Source organism: Podarcis filfolensis (genome assembly GCF_964270895.1).
Source record: "Podarcis filfolensis genome assembly, chromosome: 9".
In the NCBI taxonomy this organism is placed as follows: Eukaryota; Metazoa; Chordata; class Lepidosauria; order Squamata; family Lacertidae; genus Podarcis; species Podarcis filfolensis.
Window position 1 is genome coordinate 28,989,881 of NC_139610.1, and position 21,637 is coordinate 29,011,517.

At 39.7% G+C, this 21,637-nt stretch overlaps 1 protein-coding gene across 24 annotated transcripts in view; it reads right to left on the minus strand.

Moving 5' to 3' along the window:
* Positions 1-21,637, minus strand: part of TENM3 (teneurin transmembrane protein 3) — a 1,278,808-nt gene that overhangs the window by 582,005 nt on the left and 675,166 nt on the right. The window lies entirely within an intron of this gene.

The window sequence follows — 21,637 nt, forward strand, 5'->3', positions numbered from 1 at the left end:
CTGGAAACATAGATTGGAGGATAAGGGAAATTAAACCGGGGAAGGGGAGGGAGAATTAGAATCCAAAGGCTTGCAACTATTTTCTGAATTGGTTTTCTTTTTTCTAATATATTTTTTATTTTTTATACTTTTATTCTGTGTGCTTTTACTTTAATGGGAAAAAAGGGGGACATTGGGGAAAGAAAAGGGGGTGGGCTATGGGGAGTGATCTTTTGCTTTTTTTTTATCAAGGGTGTTGCATAAGGTTTGTATAAATTTAAATTTGAACAATGGGGTATATAAATTGTGCTTTAAATCAGAAATAGAACTTGTGGAAACAACAATATGAAAGGGGAATACAGTAGGGGTGGGGGAAGGGGGGAGTCCCAGAAAGTGGATGTTTGAAAATAAGGTTCTGAATGTATCTTCATAATTTCTTTTCTTCTCTTTCTGTATTTTGGAAACTTCAATAAATATTATTTAAAAAAAAACAAAAAAAAAAAACAAATACTCTGATTGTCCGAGCTTTACAGATAAGGGTAGTAAATTAACCAAACCAAACAAATAAAACAAACATTTGCATGTGTCTGACATGCAAATGTTTCTGTTACTGACAGTGATTTACAGGACACCTGAATGGATCCTTTTAAACATGTCTTAATCTGGGGATTTTAGCTTTCCAGCAAAGCTACAAACATTCTGCCAAGACATTATTTACAGATAAATTGATGGAAAATGACAACAAACAACGCGTTTGAAACGAAGCTTAAAGCGAGTTTCCTACTGTTAATGTACAATATTTTCTTCAGGCTTACAAAGGCTTGTAATCTGACAATTCTGGTGAAATATCTATTAAGGTTTACTTGACCCAGAAACTCAGTGCATGGAAACAGCTTAAATTTTTGATGGCATTTTCATTTGATCCACTGATACACATACACATGTATTTCTGTAGCTTTAATAATAATTTAAAGCTGAAGAGCAAATCAATATTCTTCTAACTAGAAGATCAATGATTCAAAATTAGAATTTTGCAGAGAGAACTGGGTAAAATTGGCAAAACCTCAATATTTGAATTTTTTTACAGCAGAGAATATATGGAACATGCCTTCAGGCCCATTTCCAATTTTCAAACTCCAGTGGTGGTCATCTTTAACAGAAAGCATAGCTTTCTGGAACATTTTGGCATCACATTACAATACTTACTACTTTTCTTGCTCATATAGGAATATTTACGACTGCAGCTAACAACTTTAAAAAACAGTGGTCCAATATTATATGAAAAGCACATTTGTAATTATACATTTATTCATTTTTCTTCCATGAAATCTTCAAGGTTCATGGCTAGTTATATTTGGGACAGATGCACTACTAGATTAATTTGGAAAATTAGTGAACATCTACAGTATCTATATTGGCATTCAGTACACAACATACAGCTATGTGCCATGTGGTTCAATCTGTACTCTTTGAAAACAGACAAGTTTCCCTACTGCACATTCAGTGATACAGAAAGGTGTGGGGACAGAAAAACTGACACCTACCATCCTATTAGGGACGCGGGTGGCGCTGTGGGGAAAACCTCAGCGCATAGGACTTGCCGATCGTATGGTCAGCGGTTCGAATCCCCGCAGCGGGGTGAGCTCCCGTCGTTCGGTCCCAGCTCCTGCCCACCTAGCAGTTCGAAAGCACTCTTAAGTGCAAGTAGATAAATAGGTACCGCTTTATAGCGGGAAGGTAAACGGCATTTCCGTGTGCTGCGCTGGTGCAGGCTCGCCAGACCAGCTTCATCACGCTGGCCACGTGACCTGGAAGTGTCTCCGGACAGCGCTGGCCCCCGGCCTCTTAAGCGAGATGGGCGCGCAACCCCAGAGTCGGTCACGACTGGCCCGTACGGGCAGGGGTACCTTTGCCTTTTTACCATCCTATTGTCCAAGAACCAAGTTAGTGTGTATCTTTCTTTGTGTGTTTTACCATACTTTTGACAATCCCTTAGCAATACAAAATGGTTAGAATACTTAAGTGCTTAAAAGTAAGACTATTTTTCACATCGTTGGATTTATTTTTATTTCTTATGTGAGGATGCATATATTCAGTTTAAAGTTGTCACAAATATGCCATTGCAGATTGGGCATTTCTCCTAAGGGAGTAAGAAAAAAGTTCAGTCTGATCAAATCAATTCAAAGTCTGTCCATACACCCCAAGGTCAGCCTCCTAAGATGTATCAACACCATGGAAAAAGGGAAAGTTGGTTGATTCGGGAACAGAAACATCTATGGAACAAAATGCAGATAAGCTGTAGGGGAAGAAAAATATCTTCAGTTCACATTTTAATGTGACCATACCTAATTTGCCCTTCTCAGACTACAATGTGAACCAAAAGGCAGATATTATTTTATATTTTGCACTTCTTCAAATTTTGCTGTGCAATTGTCCAACCAACAATATATACACAAATGCATATATTAGGGAACAATGCACCCAAAATGAATATATTTAAGGAAATAACAAGCACAGATGTATTGTATTAGGGGCAAATGCTTCAACATGCATATATTGTATCCAAAAACGTACATATTAGGAGAAATGTGCATGATGGGGTGAACTGAACTGAAGACTGGAAAGTGAGAAGTGAGAGAAACTTAAATTGACAGATTTGTCCATCCCTTGATTAGACCTATCTTTTTGTGACAAACATTTTTTTAAAGCAGATTTTGGTCAACATTTGCTAGGGCCTCCAGAGGCCAGCAAGAATGGCTTGAAGGGATGAATTTTTTCTGATGGTTCAGTACTTGTTTATAAAACTCATTCATAGAACCATGATGTATAAACCATTTTAATGTGGATCATAATAAACTTTGCACACTGTGGGTTTTGCAGTGACAATACAAAATACTGGTATCATGTGAACAATCAATCTACTGGGCAGAAAACAAGGGCATAAAGAAATAATACTATGAAATAGCATAAGTGGCAGAGCTACTTAGCTCTTTTCCTGGGACAATTTGAGAATGATTCTTTAATGATCAGGCTTCAGGGAATCTCAAAAAGAATAATTCTTTATATGCTATCTGTCTTCTGAATCAAACTATTGGTATGGTTAAAACACATACAGCTATGTACAGTCCTCTAAGGACAAATAGGTTTTCATAGTACGTGTGGCATCTAGTGAGCTGCAGTTTTGCATCATAGGAGGCTACCTAATTCCCTTAGGAATGGCAAGAAATGCAGACATTTTAGACAAGTGGCTTAGATTCCACCTCATAGGAATACAATGGCCATAATAGTACCCATCACTGAAGCTATTCTCTTCAATTGTACAGGAACAGTGAAACCATGGGGCTGAAACAGGGCCTTGAAGTGGCTTTAAAATTGCGATCAATGAGAAGTGTTTGTGCCATAATTTAACAACCAAGCAAGGAACTGCCATCCTGGTGTCAAGACAGCATGTATGCACTATCAAAACTTAAGCTTCTCACCTGGAAAACTGAGCAGCTTTCATTGTAAGACAACAGGCTGCATTGACAATTCTGGATGCTTTTATACCATCTGGGAATGTAACAACTGAAGTAGAAGATATAACTTCAAAAATTTTAATCAAGGTCAAAACACTCAGATAAACATATAACCTAGAAAATACAGGAGGACTAACCCGAAGTTTTCCGGGTTCCTGAAGATATATTCTGTTGATATCTCTCATTAAAAAACAAATGTTCTTGTCCACCAAAGAATGTTCATCACCACAGTATGGAAATATGCAGTTATTATCTGCATGCTTAGAGACCAACTAAGTTTGTTCGGGGTATAAGCTTGAAGGAAACAACTCTTATGGAGAAACAGAGGGAACTGTCTTATAGAAAGGACAGAGAAACTTTGCCCTTACCTAATGTTGTTGAACTACAACTCATACCAGCCCAACAAGCATGGCCAATGGCCAGGGATGATGGGAGTTGTAGTCCAGCAATACACCTGCCTTACAGAATCAAACCATTGGTGCTTTTAGTCTTGTAGTGACTATTATGACGGGCAGCAGCAGCTCCATCATCCTATATCTGGTGTGCCCATTTGTGATTGACTAATGGTGCCAACAGTTCATTACAGCCCCACCCTCCACACCCAGTACACCTATCCTTTTGAACTTTGTAGGTGTGGGCCCTAAGCCACCATTGTATTTCCCTTCATTGGCTTTTCAATCTGCACATGAACTTGATAAATTTCCCATGTGGGACTAATTCTGTAAAGTCACTTGATGTAACTACCATTCATGATTTGCACATGCTATAATAATAATAATAATAATAATAATAATAATAATAATAATTTATTTATACCCCGTTCATCTGGCTGAGTTTCCCCAGCCACTCTGGGCGGCTCCCAGTCGAGTGTTAAAAACAATACAGCATTAAATATTAAAAACTTCCCTAAACAGGGCTGCCTTCAGATGTCTTTTAAAGATAAGATAGCTGCTTATTTCCTTCACATCGGATGGGAGAGCATTCCACAGGGCGGGCACCACTACCGAGAAGGCCCTGTGTCTGGTTCCCTGTAACCTCACTTTTCGCAATGAGGGAACCGCCAGAAGGTCCGCAGCGCTGGACCTCAGTGTCTGGGCAGAACGATGGGGGTGGAGACGCTCCTTCAGGTATACAGGACCAAGGCCGTTTAGGGCTTTAAAGGTCAGCAGCAACACTTTGAATTGTGCTCGGAAACGTACTGGGAGCCAGTGCAGATCTCTCAGGACCGGTGTTATGTGGTGCTGGCTGCCACTCCCAGTCACTATTACTTATAACAGGAATGAATGAGGCAAGCAGTATGTATCTGAACAGAACTGAAAGAGGATTAGTGGAGGACGGGGTGAGTTTATAGGCTAGTTTGCCAAACTTGACCATTCCAGAACTAGGTTAGCCTGGCCACAATTGTTCATACTCTAGTGTTCTCCTGCTTAGACTACTGTAATGTACTCTATGTAATGCTATTGAAATAAATTAAAAAATTAAAAAATAGTCCAGTAGCACCTTAGAGACCAACTAAGTTTGTTCTGGGTATAAGCTTTCGTGTCTATGTAATGCTATCATTGAAGATGGTCCAGAGGCTTCAGCTAGTGCACAATGCAGCTGCTAAACTGGTAAGTGGGGCAAATCCAGCTGGATTTTTATTGCCTCTTAATTTGAAAGATGTCCCTCTGAATTGAGTGGAACATACTCCCATGTAAAAATACACAAAATTGCAGCCTAATTTTGGGAACAAAGGTTTGCCTAGGAAGCAGAAGGAGGAACTGGGGGTGAAATTAATTTTAAGGAATTTGGGGTTGGATTTACAAGTTTCAGGGTAGATGAACTAAAAGGATTTTCGGGTGGGGTGGGTGCCATGCCTGCTTTGTACTCAGTTTGTGTTGTTTCTCAACCTCATATGTTTTCTTAGAATTAATGTTGTATTGCGGCAGTAAATGCACTTAGTGCTCAAACACCATCTCTAACATGCACTTAGTTTGTAGCCTTGGGCAACTGATTTTTCTCATCTACAGCAGCATTCTGTTTCCAACAATGGACAGTCAAATGCGTCTGGGAAGTTTGAAAAGAATGCACAAGGGAAATAGCCCTCATCTGTACTTTGCCTGTAAGTATTAGGTCCAGTCGTGACCAACTCTGGGGTTGCGACGCTCATCTTGCTTTATTGGCCGAGGGAGCCGGCCTCCAGCTTCTGACTAAGCCGCTTCTGGCGAACCAGAGCAGCACACGGAAACGCCGTTTACCTTCCCACTGGAGCGGTACCTATTTATCTACTTGCACTTTGACATGCTTTCGAACTGCTAGGTTGGCAGGAGCAGGGACCGAGCAACAGGAGCTCACCCCGTTGTGGGGATTTGAACCACTGACCTTCTGATCAGCAAGTCCTAGGCTCTGTGGTTTAACCCACAGCACCACCCGCATCCCTACTTTGTCTGTAGCATCTTGTAATCAGAGTTATAGTGCCTATGACTGTGGAGGGTCTATTTAGCTATCAGACCGGACAGGCAGGATCAGAGCACAAAGGAACAGCTTTGGGTTGGCAGGGCCCTCGGGTGCTGCAGTCTTGGTGAGAAATGGGATTTGTAGTTCCCCATACTTTTGGGGGGAGCCAGTCACCACTGACTGGGAAGTGCACTTGCCATAGAAATTCTTTACTCAACACACACTTTTTTTCTGAGAAAGCACAGAAGTGGGGAGAGATTATAAATGGTAAGCATAAGCCCTGTTAAACTTTTAAATTAATTACTTTAAGATGGAGAAGAGCATGTAAGAATTATCATCTTGAATATAAATGAATTAACTACTCAGTATGACTCTTGCCCCTTGTTACCTGCACTATTTCCTCATAATCTGCTTTCCTACATATAAACACACAAGGGTAGCTAGTACAGTGGCCCTTATGTTGTAACAGTCCTTAGGCATACATAGCAAAGCTGCTAAAATTACACTGTATTTGTATTATGTATTCCTGTGCTTTCTGCAGTTCTTACAAGTTTCTGTGGGCTCTTGCAAGTAGAATCCCTCATCATTAAACTTAAACTCTAATGACCTCATGCTTCAGCTGCACTGTTTTGTTTTGTTCCAGCAAACCTTTTCTAGATTCTTTAGTCTCCTGGACAGCTGTACAGGATTACCAGTTGCTTGCACAGCTTAGCTAATACAATTGCACAAATATTATCTAGCAGGTTTTATGGAACTTTGTAAAAGTAATTGTCAAATAATGATCATGCTTTGATTAAATAAATATGCCACTGCAGCACTAGATTGCACATAATTTAAGTATGGCATGAATAATTTGTTAGAATCTCTGCCATTCTATCTCAGCAGATTTAAACTGAGGATACATTTATTGAAAAAGCCATTCTGCTTTGCAGATTTGACGGTTAGCTGTTTCCTGAGTGAACCTGACATTATTCCCTTCATTGTTTTATGCCAATCACACTTACTGTGAAGTGCTTATTACTTTATTGCTGAACATGGCAACATATATTTATTTAGCTTTTTATTTCACAATCAGCAGGCTATCGCTCACTTTATTAATCAAATCCAGCCTTGAGGATTATAAACATTTCTTTCAAGTTTCTCTAATTGCAGCTGCTCATAAATAAATAAATAAATAAATAAATAATGAGAAATCAGTAATATATTTATGCTAGCACCTGTGCATGCTTTTTGTCTTTCTCCATTTATCATTGGCAAGAGAGAATTAATGTGACCTTTCCCTTTCTTTTTTTAAACCCCCTTCATTCAAGTCTGCACCTGAAAAAAATATTCATGCTACTTTACAAGTTAACATAACCTTAAGGTTAATACAAAAATCAGGACATGACAACGCTAACAGAGAGACTTCCTAAATCACCTGACACAATGGACATGACACTGAAATCATCTACTTTTCCTCTTACTACAGACTATTAATCACCTATAATGAACAAAGAGGTTTGGAGAATTATTATGAAAATGTAGCCTCAATAAGAGCAACTTTTATGTTTTAACCATTCTAGGGTTCTTTCGCTGTCTTCCAGGCGTGAGGAAGATTGGCAAGTTTGGAAGATTGGAAGCAAAAAAGCAAGAAAAGAAAAGAAGATATATAGGTGGTGCCTTTTCCTGTTACAGTGGTACCTCGGTTTTTGAGCATCTCAGAAGCTGAATGATTCTGTTTTCAAATGCTGAAAATCCGGAAGTAAATGCTTCCGTTTTCGAACACACCTCGGAAGTAAAATGGCTTCTGCTGTGAGTTTTTCAATTTTCTCAATTGACTTGCAGCCAGCCCTTTGCGTCTCAGTTTTTGAACCTTTCAAAAGTCAAACGGTCTTCCAGAACTGATTACATTTGAGAACCGAGGTACCACTGTATATAGTGCTAAGTTGGACTTTCGAATGTTCAAGATTTCCTATACGTAACTATGTCGGTTTATAAAGTTAAACATAGCAGCTAGAAAAGAACTGCAATTAAACCAGATGAAGGGAGTAATATATTCTACTTTGATTCCTGCACTGAAATTCAATGTGTTTGCTTGCATATATCCATATGCTATTTTAGGATGTGTAGATTAAAACAAAGTAGGAATAGGTGGGTCAATCCATTTCTGACCAGGGTTAATTTCATGTTTTAATTCATAAACCATTCTGTAATGTTTCTGCATTAACATTATTAACAAATCTGTACCAACGAATCATATCTAAATTCATACTTATATACAATTACCGTATTTTTTGCTCTATAAGACTCACTTTTTCCCTCCTAAAAAGTAAGGGGAAATGTGTGTGCGTCTTATGGAGTGAATGCAGGCTGCGCAGCTACCCCAGGCACCAGAACAGCAAGAGGGATTGCTGCTTTCACTGCGCAGCGATCCCTCTTGCTGTTCTGGCTTCTGAGATTCAGAATATTTTTTTTCTTGTTTTCCTCCTCCAAAAACTAGGTGCGTCTTGTGGTCTGGTGCGTCTTATAGAGCGAAAAATACGGTACATTCCAATATGTGTATTAGTCATGGGAGGAGGTGCAAATTAAGCTATGCAACTTAAAAATGCCAATCAAATTAAATCTATAGCAGCAGATATAACTGAGGGAAAACAGAAGGCTGAGGAACAAGCATTGGAACAGAGCATGACCCAACATACAGCTATATCATGAATCATCCATTAAGCATTGTTTGCATTTTGTCTTCATTGTTGCAAGGAATGCCTCAGAGCTTTGTATATTATATGCCCTCCCTAGGTGTTCAAAGAAATGTGCTCCGATGACAGTGATGCATATTGTTCCATTACAGGAATACAGATAGCAAAAGCCCTGAAAAGGTTTTCAGAGGCAAAATACATTTTCTGTAAAAGTTAGGCACCTAATAACCTGAACTCTGTGGATCAGATTCAGCTGCAGAGCTTTAGTAGTGATCTCAACCCCTGAGAATGAAACACATCCTATTTCTTGCAAACACCTTTTACATTACGATGAACTATGGTCAGTCCACAGGTGCATCTACCTACACAATTCCAGTGGCCCAAAAGTCACACAGGATGGCACACACATAAGGGAAGAGAACCTGCACTTTAATCATATTCAGAAGAAATATATAAGCCTTTTGTGCCAACTATTTGTCCCTATGCTGCAAAACATGGACCTTCTATTTCTTTTAACATTATAATATACTATGAATTCTTGCAAGAATAACCGCTCATCTAGAACTCCAGGTGGGGACGTTTGCTGCATGGCGTGGTTGGTGAGGCTACCATCATCCAGTGTGGCCAGGGGAGGGGATGGTCACCTGGTGCCATTCACCTCTGGCTGCAATGGGCCTCTCAGGTATGGGTGGACAGTGCCTGCAGAGCAAAAGCAGAGCCTGCAGAGGCAATCAGTAGCAGGGGGCTGTGCCCAGCCCACCCTAGCCTATTTAAGGGTGGCCAGGTGCAGGCTACGCTATTGGCCGTTTGTCACTGGATTTTCCACCCACCCACCCAGTCTGTTAGGGGCCCGCTCAGTGGAGGAGCAGGAAAGTGGCGTATGGACCTTGCTTACTCGGCTGCTGTATTCAAAGCCAGGGAAGGATTTTCTCCTGCATGCAAATTGACCAGCTTGCAGGTTTTCGCCTACCTCATAGGACTTGTCACAACTTTGGAGGACAAGGCATTCAGCTAGATCCTTAGTCACAGGGATACCCCATTAAGAGGTGTTCAGGAGGTTCAACCCAAACCTTATCCTCCAAAGTTGTGACAAGTGCTATGAGGTAGGCAAAAAAACTCTATAGACTGGCCAATTTGCCTGCAGGGGAAAAAATCATTCCTGGCCCTGAATACAGCAAGGACTGTATGCTGAAAGCATGGTGGAAGAGTGGGGGATCCAGTGTTGATCTGAACAGGCCTTAGCCTGCTATTGCTAGCATTTAAGTTAACTGGGTGAACCTGAATGAGGCCAGGTCCATTGTCCTAGCTCTGCCCCTTCTCTACCGCTGATTAGCCCATTTGAATTGAACTGTTACACCAAACCAGGCGAGTGCTAGGGGAGGCTTCCACTTCTCCCAATAGTCATGTCAGAGCAAAGATGGTTCTGGGAGCAGGCTGCAGCCACGCCAGACCTCAAACCACTGCTCCCCTGAAGCCCCAGGTAAGCAGCCACTGCTTTGGCAGACAAGGGTCCACACGTCTGAAAACAGAAGCCACACATGAATTTCCTTTGCAGAACTTAACAATCCTAATATTGGGGTAGGACAAGATTTTCCATGAGGCTCAGAGACATATTTGGGTTTGTAAAATATAAGCTATATTTTCCAGCCATTGTATCATTAATTTTGATGTCAATAAATACAGATTGGTATACAACAGACTAAATAACTTCCTGTTTTATACTGACTGGAATGTGGTCGGTGTACAACTTGTTTATGTCACATACAAACTACTAATACTACGTGATTCACCAGGACCACTGATATTGTTTGAGAGCTATCACAGATAAGAAGGTTGAGCGAGATAAATAAGAGAATACTGCAGGCACAGAGATGCTTTCAGTCCTTTGTCATAAGATGCTTTATACACTTTGAGTGCAATTTAGTGAAACTCTGGGTCACACTGCCTGTTATGAAGAATGCATAATGTGTAGCCATATATCCATTTCTTCTTTAATTAATTACAGATGTGAGGAAGTGGCTGTTACTGGGATCACAGAACATGTCCCCAGCTGAAACTGGAATGAAAACTGCTCCCTCCCATTTCTAACAGTTATAAGCATTAGTTAAAAAGTTGCCATTGCCACCAATGGGAACCTTTTTATTGTGCTCATAGCTTCAAAGGTGGATTTTTGTTCTGATCACGGCTGGGGATGGAATATATAAGCCTGCCTTCCCTTTGCACTGCATTCCCAGGATAGTGAGTATGAATTTCATTCATGCAAAATTGCAGAATATGACACATTTAATGTGTAGTTTTGCCCTCAGTGATGACTATGTGCCATCAACATTTATGGTGATTCAAACACAACATACTAACTGTGCACTATGGTAACAAGCACTAATGGCTAACATTTCCTGGGTTCCTATTATTGTTCCTATAAAGTAGTCAAAATATTGTTTTTCTCATTTCTTTAAAAATACAGAAATTTACAAAAATAAAGGCTAGATTTGCTGGATTTGAGATTTGAGATGAACCAGGAGTAAGGACTGATTCTCATGGAAGCATGTGGCAGCTGTGGTTTTCAGTCTGTCTGTACTGACTTGCAGCCAAGCTGCCATGTACTGAGCCAGTCATGCACATTCTGACACCAAGCACTAAACTCAGGACAGATTGGGTTTTGGCAGACATTTGTAACTGCTGACATCCTATACTAGTTGAGCACATGGTGTTGGCATGTAGACAACCAGATCAGCCTGTGGCAACACAGCTGTAAGTTATCACAGGTGGACTTGAAAATTGTGGTTGCCACAGGGCTGAAATGGCTGTATGAATGGGCCCTAAGTATAAACATAATGATACACTCTGACCTTCATTGGCTGCTATCCAAAGAGATCTACATGAAACTGTGCAGAGGATCACAGCTATTCATTCTAATTAGAGTTGTGCAATGTGTAGCATTGCCTTTAAAGAAAATAGACTGTGTACCACAATCACATCACATGTGTCAAACAAGCAGTAGCTGGAAAAGCAGTATTCCTGTATTTAAAGATAAATTATTAGGGGACACAGAAAACATTACAAGTGCATCTTTACTCAGAATTACATTCCACTGTGCAACCTAGTAGTCATTTTATTATCAAACTATCTTTTAGCCTACTTAGTTTAAGAGAGAGAAATATGTCAAGTATTTAAAAGTTGATGACTCTTGAATAAACAAAAAGTAAAACACCCTGGAATAGGCTGTAACAGTTAGTAAAGTAGCAAGAATTGAACATGCATTCCTAACTCAAATATGAATAAAATGGGTCAGGGACGGGAACTAGAAGTAAAACCAAAGAATTTGAAAGAAGAAGCAATGAACAGCAAACATATTTCTTGTCATTATGTGAATTTCATCTGATTCAAAAACTGGCGCAACCCCAGAGCGTCTTTGCACAGATGAGAGACGTTATTTTAATATCAGAATAGCTATCCACTACTTCTGATTTAAATTTCAAACTTTTGATTATAACTGATATATATTTCTTGGAATATTTCTTGGCAATAGTTTCTTTATCTCTCTACCAAGAGAAAATATTAAGCATTTTGTTGTATCCACCCTGTGAGCCAAGTTCCCTACTGTGCCTTCAAATCCACAGTGAATGAACCATATTTGGATCTGCTTATCAGAAGGAGACATTTAGAAAGACAATGAGTCTGTCCCGCTAGACGGAGGCTCCTGATGCTTTTAGATAGGCCTGTGGTGCACTGCAAAATGGGCCCTAAAATCAGTCTGACATGGTCGCTTAACAAGCTGTGGTATTAGCTCTTGGCTCACAGAATTTCTACTGTCACCCACAGGGCTGACGATGGCAGCCATCATAATTAGAATGCATGAATCAAAAACACCAGGTGAAGATTTTGCCTTCGAAGAAAGAAAAGGCAGAAGGAGGGAATTACCATGCCCTTTGACTACTAAGCTGATGCATGCAGCTGGATCAGTGACCAACAGTGACTGGGTGGATTATGCTATGGGGATCCTTGCTACAGTCTTATACTTCTCACAACCAGTGGCTGTCAAAGTATACACTGTGAACTGCTTCAAAGAAGTGATATAGCAAGCTTCAGGAAGAAAAAAATAGGCAGAAAGTAACCCTATTAAACATGGAAAATAAGATTTCAGGCTCTTCCTCAGGTTTAGCAACCAACTCCTTCTGAAAGTTGAGTCTATTCTATTAATTTGATCGTTCCAAATTAGCACCTAGAAAAGACAAAAAAAAAACTTCAGTGCTTACTGAAGTGGAAAATCTATGTAATCTTAACTGATATGACCTTGAAGGGGGATTTGTTGAACTTTTCTAAGACTGGGATTTTTTTCCAATCCTTTGTAGGCTCTTGATTTTAAAATCTGCCTAACAAAAGATCTGCCAGGAAAGCTGTTATTACAAAGATGCTTCTCAATAGGAAGAAGTGGGCTAATTGCAAGCTCTTTGGTGAAATAAAAGGAAGGTTTTGCAAACAACTACAAAATTGACAAAATGCTCTACAATGCTCTTAGCAGAAAACAATAGGAAGAAATATGTGAAATGGCAAAGATGTCTAATATAAACAGATGCTATAAAACTAGTTGGAAAAGGCTATAAAAGATTTCAGATAATTCATATACAGTAATTGCTCCTCTGACCTTGATGTGACTGCAAATAGTCCATTAGCTTCCAAAATCTTGACATATAATTACACACTGAAAAATATTCTCCTATTTATTTTGACAGGTCCCACAATAATCCCTCATCCAATTTTTTTACAGATGATCTTTCCATTTGCAGTTTTTGGTTTTTAGTGAAATGTTTCAAATGAAACCATCACATAAAATTCTGAAACCCTAAGTGTTCCTAATTTTCCTTTTAGGCATTTGAGTACAAATGCTATGTCAGATCAGAAGTTTCAATATAATAGAAATCCGTTATTTTTATGTCCTATCTGTAATTAAAATAGAGAGCTTTTACTCTAGAATATTTTTTTAAAGGAATCCCTATAGGAAAGTATTTTGTATAGGTATTTCAAAGTGAGACACTGGCAACAATCAATAAAATTTAAATGCACTCCTTTAAGGTTTTTCTCACCATGACAGGGAGTTTAGGGACATGTGGTGGCAAGAAGCACCAGGAAATAAATGCAAATACTGCATCTGTCTAAAATGCCTTTCTCGATCATGTCCATTTCAAAGAACAACAAAATCTTTACATATAGAAGTGGACCTTTCTGGCAACAATTAATTAGGTGATGGTCTTGAGAGAACTTATAAAAACACTTATATCATTGGTGCCAATTACATTCAGTTAGGTATTTGCTGTCTAATTCTGATCTGAGCCCCACATACATGCTGTAGGCTGCCTCAGCCATTTCAATCGAGCAGATATCCAAGTGCACATATCCCTTTAGCCAAGCTAACCTAATAAAATTTACATGGTACTGCTTCCTGTGCTTCTTGGCTGTATGTGAAAACATCAACAGGAGAGGAGAAAGTTTCCCATGCAGACACACATCTGGTGTCTCTTTCGGATCAAATGAATTCCACTTTCTAAAGTGAATTCCCCTTTCTAAATACACAATTGTATTTCCTTCCCATCATGAGAAATGGTCTGCTAATATTTAAATAAAATCTGTTTATTGAACTCCTACATTACATTTAGTACCTGCATAAGACTATTCTTTTAGGCAACCACAGAGTCTTTAATTTTTTTTATTAATTTGATGAATTTGATTCAGAATTACCTCATTCTCAGCAATATCTCATATTAGTGTTCTGTCAGAAATGGCTCACACAGTGGGGCAGAGCTATGACGCTAGCTTCCTGGTAGTGCTGTTGCTGATGCTTACTAAGTGGGGGGGGGGAGGGCAATCCAGGAGCATCAATGTGGTACCCTCCTCCCTGTCACTTTGCCCCCTCCCTCTCTCTTCTAGCAAGCAGATATGCAGTAAATTTTAAAAATTATATAATCTCCATTTTGAAAAACCAACTCCTACCTGGATGTTAATATTAACAGTTTACTTAAAAGTCCTACTGAGTTTAATGATACTTAAAGGTAAAGTTACCCCTGCCCGTACGGGCCAGTCTTGCCAGACTCTAGGGTTGTGCGCTCATCTCACTCTATAGGCCGGGAGCCAGCGCTGTCCGCAGACACTTCCGGGTCACGTGGCCAGCGTGACGAAGCTGCATCTGGCAAGCCAGCGCAGCACACGGAACGCCGTTTACCTTCCCGCTGGTAAGCGGTCCCTATTTATCTACTTGCACCCGGAGGTGCTTTCGAACTGCTAGGTTGGCAGGCGCTGGGACCGAACGACGGGAGTGCACCCCACCGCAGGGATTCGAACCACCGACCATGTGATCGGCAAGTCCTAGGCGCTGAGGTTTTACCCACAGCGCCACCCGCGTCCCTCAGATGCAAATGTGAATAGGTTTTGTAGCCTAAATGTGTTCACCTTTATTCTCTATGTAAACAGTCCTAGACTTCTCTAGAGATTGTATCCAATAGCGGCATTGCAGTGCTAGTTTTTCAAGGCAAGATACCTCATTTTCACCCATTGCAGTCCTTTAAAATATCCCACACACATTCCATACTATTCCAGAAGATCCCCCAACTCTTAGGAGAAGCTTTATGGGCTCCCATGGGGGCTGCTAGTGCAAAGCCATTACTGGATACAAACCTAGACACAGACTCATCCCTGCAAATGTAGACTGAATTGGGTGATCACTTATGGTTAGAGATATCAGTGATCATAGCTGTTTTTTTCTTCTTTTTTCCATTCTGGCTCCTGCAATCACAGAAGTGGAAGCTGATCATATTTGCCACTGTCCAGTTTACAAATTCATTTGTGAATGAAAGTGTTACACAGAAGAGTTTTGGACTTTTTGCGAAGAGAGTTATTGTGAGAAGGAAAAGAAGAAGGGAGCATTGAGGAGGAGCTCTTATATTTATGCACAGATTATTCCTACCACTAACAGGGGGGAAATACATTCATATAGTTCAGCATTGCACAGAATCTTGGTATGGCTTTCTGAAGCATACAGGTGGAGGACCTGAGTAGATCTTGACTGTATGGACAAACTGTACTATATTTTCATTTTTTTTAATAGAAAAAAGAGCACTAAAAAGAATAAATTTGTAAGACTTCTTACTATATAATCCCAGGAATGGGGACACATATCCATGTGTGTGGATCTCTGGATTGAGATCTCTGTGGGGAAGCAGACCAGGAATATTGCTCCATTTTGCAGAAAGAAATGGGGAATTATAAATATCTAGAGTTGCAGTTTTGGAAGCAAAGAAGAAGAAAAATGTACCCAAATAGTAATGTATCCTATTTTCAGTGAAAAATAGTTCATGATCCACTATGTAACTATGTACATTCCGAGCTTTGTGTTCTTATTGCAGCAGAAGTATTTTGCCTTTTTTATCTGCACATAAAGCAGATAAATGATATACCGTAGTGAGTGGCACTGCCTTTGTCATTAACATATATGAACACACGCAAAAGAACACTTCTTTTGTTGGGAATAAAGACTATCGGGATTATGGCAAATTTTGATAAACTGATCATCTGTTTCAGGACGGAGGGGAAGGAAACAGGGACACTTCTGTGTTATGTTTCTAATTTGCTGAAAATAAATTAAAATTTCTATAAAACAAAGACATTCCTTCAGTGTGATATGTATTAAATGAATGAGTTAAAGCGTGACTCAATTTATGGTAATCCTTTATAGACAATCAAGCCAAGAAAGTACTTTACCAATGAATGGAAAGAAAACAAGATGATGTTGATTATGAATTATGGTACATTCCAGGACATTTAATCCTGTGTGGACAAACAAATAACATTATGCAATGAAGACATAATAGAGGAGACTCTTAATCTCAGGATTGTGGGTTCAGGCCCCACGCTGGGCAAAAGAGTCCTGCATTGCAGGGCTTGGACTAGATGGCCCTCGTGGTCCCTTCCAACTCTGCAATTCTATGAAAGAGGAAAACATAGATGTGTAAAAGACAAAACCAAGGTAGGAGGCAAAATAGGTCTAGTGCCTTCTTGTCTCCTTCAAACTTTGAAAGTTTTAATTGCCCAGAATGTTTGCGACTACATCTCCGACCATAAATATTTTATCTCCTACTATTACATCATAATAAATCACTTGATAATGTTTGTGTCTTTTGCTCAAATGTACCCATTATGGTAACTAAAGCATATATGAGGCTAACTCGTTCACTCTTAGCAAAATTAAGGAGTACTGTGCTTGATAGCTGATCTCTAACAGTTTCCACTCAAGGGGTACATTATATTTTTGCATAACCCGATACAAAGGAATTCTAACTATGGCACTCATCCTCTGATTACTGACTAATGGACTTGTGCCCTATATTACAGACATACAGAAGCAACCACCTTCCTTCCCACCCTGCCTCCACTAAAACCCTCCACTAACATTCAATGGCCTTGGGAACAGAACAATATTTTGAGGTCTACAAAACTATTTTTGAATGCCTTGATTAATTCAAAGGTAAGTAAAGAATATCAGTAGACATATGGTATGTTACTAGAAACATGCAGTCATAGATTTAGCAGGGGAAATACAGCTGCCTTCATTTTCACCCATCCCAGGTTGTCAAACATCATTCCAAGGATCCTAGAACAGGTGTGGATTTTTCTCAGGACACATTCTCCTTTCTGCATCTTCCAGTTCCTTTGATGTCTCTGGGCATTGGGCCTTTGCCCTTAGTCAGTATGAGTCTCCAATATGCTACCTGATTTGTCCCCCTTACTTCAGCAGCATTTTTCCTCATTGGAACATCTTTCTACTCAGATTCCTTGCAAATGCATCACATATTTTGCTTACTAAATCAGGATATTGATCTTCCTGTACCTGAGGTCCATTGTGAACTTTATACCCCTTAGACATGGTACACTGTTTGTTAATATTCTGCATTCTATGGGCTACTCATCTGTCAGCAGTTAGAGCGTACAGTGATATTCTATCACAATACAGTAAATAGCTATGCGGAGCTGGCCTGAGTCAGTTTTCATTTCATTATTTATTTGTATTCCACTTTTCCCTCCTAAAGTGAGTCAAAGCTGATAGTGATATTATATCAAGATGAATACAATAATATTAAAAGACAACCAAATAGTAAAAGTATTACAATAACCTATCAATACCATTTCAATCCAACATTTTTGCATTTGGACATGGTTTGGAAAATGTAGCTAGTCCAGAATGTGGCTGCCAGGCTTCTGACTGGAACAGCCTAGTGAGAACACATTATACCAGATATCTGAAGCAGATGCACTGGCTGCCAGTCAGTTACTGAGTCAATTTCAAGATGCCGGTGTTGACATCTAAAGCCCTATACAGCTTAGGACATAGATACTTGAAGGGCTTTTACTTTACATGCTCTATGATCAGCTGCAGATAACCACCTAAAAGAGCCATATTGGCCAAGTGTACATTACATGGCAGCACATGAGAGGGCATTCTCAGTCATGGCACCCTGATTGTGGAATGCCTTCAGTGATTAAGGCACAAACCTTTTCTGCTGCCTATTAAAAATATTTTTATTCTCCCAGGCTTTCAGTCAATTAGTAGTGGAATTGTTTGACCCTCCTTGCAGACATGCTGATTTTGCTATTGTTATCCTGAAGATGGCATACTTATTGTTTCTTTTTTATGATTTTGTTGTAATCCACTTTGAGATTTATTTTAAATGAAGAGTGGCACATAAACACACTCTCTCTCTCTCTCTCTCTCTCTCTCTCTCTCTCTCTGTGTGTGTGTGTGTGTGTGCATAATTTAAGGGGTGGGATCACTTCAATTAACAAACAATACAGAATTGAGAAACATTAAATCAATAAACAAGGGCATAATAAAACAAACTTTAGCAACCCTCCCCTCTCCCCCCTACTGCTATACCCTCTTCACTTCAATACAGTATTTGATACATCAAAATATTGGGATAAATAATTGAAGGCGACAAATCTACTCTGGGTTTGCAGCCATCAAGAGAAGACAAATCAAGAGTAGACAAATCTACTCTGGGTTTGCAGCCATCAAGAGAAAGGGCAAGCTATGACAAATCATAACCAGGTGCATATCTAGGAATTCTGAAATTGTGTATTGAAAATCACTACCCCCCAACACTAATGTGAAACCTGCTCTCTCACTACAGATTACTACAGAATGGTTACTACACAAAATGAGGAAGCACCCCATGCTACTGAAAACCAGTTGTCAACATTTGAAGAACACAAACATCCATCTTGCCTTCTCCATACTTTCTTTTACACTATCTTTCCTTTAACTTTTTTTGCCTAAAATAATAATAAAATACCAAGATTATGCCCTCCTGTGGACCTTATCTTTTTGTACTTTTTAATGGAAGGTGACCAAACCCAACATTTAAAAGTATAGGCGAGGAGTGCTATCAAGTTATATAAAGATATTATAATATTTTCCATAGTATTCCCTAAGCAGCATAACATATTATGCACTTTCTTGACCTTTGCTACACATTAAGCAGATCTCATGATAGAACTGTGTGAAGTGATGTCTGGATCTTTGTCCAGAGAGGTTACATTTAAATCAAAACCTATAAATGTGTAAAGTCAACTTTTAAAATACGACTTAATCTGTATACTACATTCCTCTTGCTAATTCTGAATTTCCTTACCCAAGGTGCTTTCTTTCTCCTTTGCCTTTTAGATTGTGGTGAAAGTATGTCCACCTGTGTTACTATAAATTATTGCCATCTCATTACTCACTCATTTATTTATTCATTTAAAGAATTCATATACCAGTTAATTGCAAAAGTCTTGAAGAAGCCGGAGATTATACAAATGGAAGCTTGGTGGGGCAAAAATAGAGCAAGTCCTAAAATTTCAATACCTAGGAGTCATTTTTCAATACAATTTGGGGTGGAAAGCTCACATTCAACACCTACTTAATAAGGCCAAAACCTTGTCATATGCGCTCCTCCGATTCTTCTTTTCGGACGGAGCTTTGCATGTTCCCTCGGCCCTAAAGGTGTTCAAGGCAAAAGTGGTTGCCGTGCTTGCTTATGCTGCCCCGCTCTGGGCCGTGATGACAGATCTTGCTCCCCTTGAGACTCTGCAAAGCCAATTCCTACGTCGGCTCCTAATGCTCCCCCTGTGCGTAAGCAACGCAGCCATGCGACTAGAATTGAAGGTCGCATCCCTAGAAACTTGCCTGTGGAAGCAAGTCTTCAATTACTGGTTATCATTGTGGCATAGATTACCAAACCATTACCTTGCCCAATGCTTATGGCGAGATGAATTCTCCAGCCTTTGGACTAGCAGAATTCATGCCAAACTCCTGAGTTATGGAATCTCTCCCTCAGATTCCCTAAAACTAGACCAAATCACTGCTCAGAGACTGATCCGCCAAAGACTGGATGACATCGATTTACAGCGAAATTATACGCTGGGGGGAGGTGTTTGTTCGCCCCAGAACATTGGTATCACTTTAACTTACTGCGTTCCATCATACCTCTCCTCCCTTTCGACTGTTGCACATAGACTGGCCTTCACCAAAGCGAGGTTTAACGTTTTTCCCTCCAATGTCCTGAGACATAGGTTCTCAAAGGGTCAAGCCCCCGCCGTGTGCGAATGTGATAAGGTGTCGCCGGAGTCGCTCCAGCACATTATGTTCACTTGCCCCTTGTTTAATGTGCTACGGGCAAATTTGTTGGGATCAATCATACAGAAACTAGAGGGTACCCCACCAAAATTCCACCTTGCCCAAATCTTGCAGGACAAGGATACCCACACGACCCTGAAGGTGGCTAGGTTCCTAGTTGCTGTCCTTTCCCAAAAGCGACGCCAAGGAGCTCTACAAGCTAATTAAGGCGTAGTATGCCTTTCCATTTTATAGTATTTTATTGTTATAGTAGTGTTTTAGCGATTGCTTTTTTTTTCTCCTTACGGCACAAGCTGTTATTTATGTGTTGTTTTTACCTGTATGGGCCTATGGCCGTAATAAATGATATTCTCTATTCTTTCTCCTTTGCCTTTTAGATTGTGGTGAAAGTATGTCCACCTGTGTTACTATAAATTATTGCCATCTCATTACTCACTCATTTATTTATTCATTTAAAGAATTCATATACCAGTTAATTGCAAAAGTCTTGAAGAAGTGTATAAGAAATACAATACAGGAAAGATAAAAATTGGTTAAAATATGGAGGACCACTAACTGGCTTCCTCAAAGACCTTCCATCAGCAGGCAGGGATATAAGGGATTAGGCGGTCCTTTGATATACCAGGGAGCCACTCATCTTCTTAAGATCTTGATCATTAGATAGCCTCCCCCTGAAGCTCCTCCTGCAGCCCCCCCACACTCTGGATGGTTGGAGGACCTTCCAGAAGCAATTTGGAGGCACAGGAGAGCTAGTGAAGAAGGGGAAGAAAGGAAATTACTATTATGTGAGCAGAATGGCACAAGTGCAACACTGGATGTCACCCACTGAAAGGTAATATTAATATCCAGTGTACTCCACCATTGCATTTCTTTATCCTCTGAAAGGGGGGCAAATTGTTTTAAGTTTATTATGCCTGTACCTGATTTAAAAATATGATCCTGTTCAACTCAATTATTTGTGTTAATTAAGATGAGATGACCTTTGCTATTGACTCCCATTAGTAAAAATACCCTTAATTGCTGTATCTACTTATTTATGTAAATAAAGACATAAAATATATAGTGTGTTTTCTTTTGGTATTCTCTCCTGCATATGTTTCTCATTACTCTAAGATGGTGACCATATCACCCTTTTCATGGTAGTCATCTATCATTACAAACACACCTGGAGTGGAATTACTAGTAAGATATTAATAAAGAGGTAATTCCATTCATGAAAAGTCAGGTTGCCTCATTTGATTTTTTTTTCATCCTTTCAGAACCAAACATCTGTGTTGATCTCTTATATACAGGCACTTGGACATAAGTCTTACTACGTTCTGGGAGACGGAAGAAACAGAGAAATGACTTACAACTATAAACTGCAG